The 4518-nt window shown below is 43.6% G+C and overlaps 1 protein-coding gene across 3 annotated transcripts in view; it reads right to left on the bottom strand.

Moving 5' to 3' along the window:
- slc8a2b (solute carrier family 8 member 2b) overlaps positions 1 to 3810 on the bottom strand; it is a 102312-nt gene extending 98502 nt beyond the window's left edge. For all 3 annotated transcript variants that reach the window (XM_008426674.2, XM_008426673.2, XM_008426675.2), the window contains exon 1: positions 3387 to 3810. The gene's annotated coding sequence lies outside the window, so the exon portion shown is untranslated. The remainder of the gene's footprint in view (positions 1 to 3386) is intronic.
- Positions 3811 to 4518: the final 708 nt, after the last annotated feature.

The following is a 4518-nucleotide window of genomic DNA, read 5'->3' as shown; positions in this document are numbered from 1 at the left end:
AAGGTGGACTGGATTTGGATCAAGGTGGACTGGATTTGGATTAAGGTGGACCAAACAGGGCTGATGGGAGTGAATTCTGAATGTTGGGGACTGGAAGCTATGATTTCTGCTTTAGAACAAACTCCAGACCTGATGATCCAGAAGATAACCCATTCTGATGTTTTTAGATCCTGTGAAACGTCCTGATTTCCGTTCCCAGAGGCTTTTATTTATCTGTTCATCACATCTTTCCTGAAAACAAAACCGCAGCGAGGCGCGCGCTGGAAACCATCCTCCAGATTCCTGTTGCTCTTTGTTTTCTGAGGTTTACACCAAACCAGAGGGAGCGATCTCGCTGCAGGACTCCCACATTAGCAAAAGGCAACTGTCTGTCCTCCAGGAAAAGAGCCAGTCCCCCGGTGAGGTTAGGATACTGCGACGCTCCTCCTCTCAGACAAACAGCCATGCACATCATTTCTGTAACTAAGGAGCCACAGAGGAAGAAACGCTGTGCTAATGTCCCCAGAGATCAATCAAGACCAGAGACCAGGAAGAGGACGAAACAGTGAGCAGAACAAACCCACAGAGACTCACTGTCACTTTGATATGTTGGTTTTTTTATTATTAGTTTGATGTGTTTGATGTGGCATAAAATGAAAAATCCCTGTGGAGAAAATAAACCTTCCAGGTTGGATGAATGTGTTTAGAAAACAGAAAGTGGGACCAGTTTCCTAACACACCTGAACCGAATGGCTGAATCCTCAGCAGACTGATGATAATATTATTTGATTTATGTGCATTAAAGCAGAAAAAACATCTAAGACTGGCTGAACTTTAGTTTGACACCCGTACTGTGTATGGCAGGCCGTTTTAAAATAAAATCAGTTCACTTTTAAAACATTCCTGGTATCTGAAAATGGTTAAAGATTAGTCATATTTTTTCACTAATATCTCCAATTACATTCTGACTCCAATAAATAACCTCAAATTTACTATTAAGTTGCATAAAATGTTCAATTCAAGATATCTACAATTAATTACTGACTATCTGAAGCATATTTCAGATAAACAATTAAATTATATAGTCAAATCACTGAAAAAACCCAAAATCTTACCAAGTAACTTTGTTCTGCTTTCTAGAGCAAATATCTTAGTAAACCTGAAATAAGACAAAACTCACAAGTAACTTTTCAGCAAGAAATAGAAGCTTGTTTTAAGTCAATAATTTTCCGTTAATATAGGTTGACACTGAAACTTTTAGCTTTTCAAAGCCTTTTCTATGTAAATGTTTCAGAAAATAAGTAATTACGAATTTATTTGTCGATTTTTGAAGCGGTCTTCAAGGTCACACAATTTTGCCCCTTAAATCCTAGACTGCGGAACTCTTTCAACATTGAGGCATTTCCTAACAATTTTGTTTTCAAAACCCCAAATTCTTCAGGCACCTGTTTGGACAGCTCAGTGGGGCTTAGCAAGCAGGGCTTGATTCTCATCTCAGATATCTAAAAATATTATTTTGAATTGACATAATTATTGATTTAATCCAGTGAAGTCATTGAAGATATTTTGATATAAATAGTCGCAGTTAAATTTTCCAGACGTCCATCATGGCGCCTGAACCTGATTAAGTGACGTAGATGCAAACAAAGGCCCCTTCAAAATAAGAGCATAAATATAGACGTCTAACTACTTGAACTTAACAGAGGACAGCAAAAACATCAACGCCGATGTTGAACTTCATTCAACTGAAACTAATTAATTAGCCATTTGCAGTTTATGTGGAAAACCTCGGGGGAAGCTAACCGCGCGAAACGTTTTCAAAGTTAGCAAAATATGCTAAAATTAGCTCCGCTAGCACAGAGCAGCTATGAACAGTTTTAGAGGCTAATCCGACTGAATCAGGTGGAAAAGGAAGTCAAGCAGCAGATAAGATGTAAATTAGAGTTGATAAATGTTACATAACCGCTCTCTGCTCTGTCATGACTACCAACCAGGCGCTTTAAGGGGACGTGGGTTTGCCTGAGCTTTTCCCCAGTGTCATATTTAAATCTGGGAGCGAGGAGGGGGCAGCGATGAAAGAGCTTACCAGAAAAACCCCGGAGGTATTAACACAGGTTAAAGGAAGCAGAAGACATGGGGACTTTCTCTTTTACAGCAGAGGAGATAATGGAGGAGAGACAGGGAAGAGGGGATGTAATAAATAATCCAACAGACGATATATGAAGTAGAGCAGTAATTGGATATGGCTCATAAAACAATAAATATGTTGAGGAGGCAAGCATCAATCTGCAAGCAGTGAATCCAGAGCATCGTGTTGTTGAGGAACAAAGAAACTGACATGAAGAGGAAAAACCAGTGATCCCAGCAGAGCAGAAAGAACCGAGCCTGATCAGGACTTTACCAGCAAAACACGCTGCATCTGCTGCTGGGGAAGCCCCCCCAACAGCAGGAGCAGCCCAGGGAAGCCCCGCTGCAGCTCCTGCAAACAGGAGGAGGATCCCCTCTGATGCATGCTGCTGCAGCCGCAGACTCCTCATTGAAACTACAGTCACACTTCATGCAGCTCGTTCCTCCCTGCAGCCCTGCGCCACGAACCAAAACACTCCTCAGTGCTGCCGATTCAGCGAAATGCGTCGCTTTGAAAGTGTGACATGAGATGCAGGGAACAGCACTGAGTGAAAGTGGATTATTTTGTGTAAAACCAGCTGAAAATATAAATGATATGGGGGAAAATGGCAGTTTTACGGAGCTGTTCGGATGGGAAGTCCGAGCAGATCCACTGGAACACAAAGGAGGTTTCTGATGCTAAAGATGCTAAATGCATAAAAGCAGAGGGAGGATTTACTTCAATCTTTTCTTTATGCCAACCTCTCCTCCATCAATGAAATCTGAGGTTTACTCCAATCAGGAAGCAGATCCACCAAAACCACCCGGGATGCTGCGTGTTTTCACCAAACTTGCTGTGAATTTTGTTTTTATATCAGACTGGCTGAGTTTCCCTCCTTCCCGAGCAGAACCCAGAGTTTGGTTCTGATCCCCGGACACCGCTCCGTGAACCGAGCCCCTCCGGGAGCAGAGCGCAAATTAAACCGGATATAAGCACCATAAACACCCCCCACCCCGCCCCACAACAGCACCCTTAAAGGTTTCACTCCTTAAAGTTCGTAAACGGCGGGACAAGGTTGCGCTCGGAGCGCAAAACCCCCAACAAACAACCGCTGATGTTTCATTGTGATCCATCCCAGATCAACGCGGCAGCAGCAGCAGCAACACTCCCGAGGAGCAGAGCAGCTCCACATGGCCCAGAATCAGCAGCCAGGGATGCCCGCATGGAGTGCGCACAACAAAAACGCGCACCTGTACCGACCCAAAAGGGAAAAAATGCGCAAAAAGGAGAAGCTTCTTACCGTGTGATCTAGAGCCAGTCCGCAGCCGAAGCAGTGAGCATGTTGGAGTGAAGGAGATGAAGAGGGGAAAGTGTCCTCCGCTGCTCGACTCGCTCCCAGCAGCAAACACACACACACACACAAGCACACACACACACACACACACACACACACACACACACACACTCAGAGCGCGCAGGCGGGCGGGGTGAGGAGGAGCGCGGCTGGCCTCGGGGGCGCGGATGGATGAGGAGTCAGGAGAGGAGAAGGGAAGATTAAGAGTAGATGGAGGTCAGCAGTGCTGCATAAACTAGGTATGCATATACATGCACGCACAAGGGCGCCAGCTACAGGGGGCGCCAAAAAATGCCAGAAGTTATTTATAGTTGGCATTTTCTATATTTAACATAAATTTAGGAAACATGTCAGAGTTCCAAAATATGAAGTTTACAGGGTAAATGTTTTAATTCCCAGCTAAATGTTTAAATGTACAGATTGCTAGCTAAATTTGTAGTTGCTAGCTAAATATTTATATTTAATATAAATGAAATATATAGTTTAAAAATTAAATGTTTAGTTTGTAAAATAAATCTTTAATTCAAACTAAATATTCAGTTAGCCTCTGTCTCTTTCTAGCTACATATTTATCAAATAAATCGGAAACGCGTACATCGCGTGTCTGTCCCTTTAAGAAGCTCCTGCTCTTTCCGACCCCCAGGAAGTGATCACAACCCTGGTCCTCATTTCGCCGTTACAGACTTTCTGTGGAGCTTTGAACTGAAAAGTAGTTTGTAGGATGAGCTGAGAAGATGGGAGGTTCCACCAGCTGTTTCCTGCTGGCTAGTCTGAAGGAGCCGAGAGGCGGAGGACTGCTCTGTGAGGAAACACGTCAGGTGTGTTTTTGATGAGGGAGTAACATTATAACATGATGTAAAATAGCTCCCTTTAACATCCAAACATGGATTTCATCATATTTGGCATCGTCTCTGGTAACCCGATGACTGAATCCTGAGTGGAGACCAGAGCAGTCGGAGCTTCCAGCAGAACCAATTACTTAATTCCTGCACTACATTTCAGTCTGCTGCTGACCGAGCAGCCTGCAAACAGTCGATCAGCAGCACTAAATCCTCCAGAGTCCATCAGGGTTTTACAC

This window comes from Poecilia reticulata, linkage group LG13, assembly GCF_000633615.1.
Source record: "Poecilia reticulata strain Guanapo linkage group LG13, Guppy_female_1.0+MT, whole genome shotgun sequence".
Lineage (NCBI taxonomy): Eukaryota > Metazoa > Chordata > Actinopteri > Cyprinodontiformes > Poeciliidae > Poecilia > Poecilia reticulata.
The sequence above is the reverse complement of the archived record's forward strand: the minus strand, read 5'-3'. Positions and strand labels throughout refer to the sequence as shown.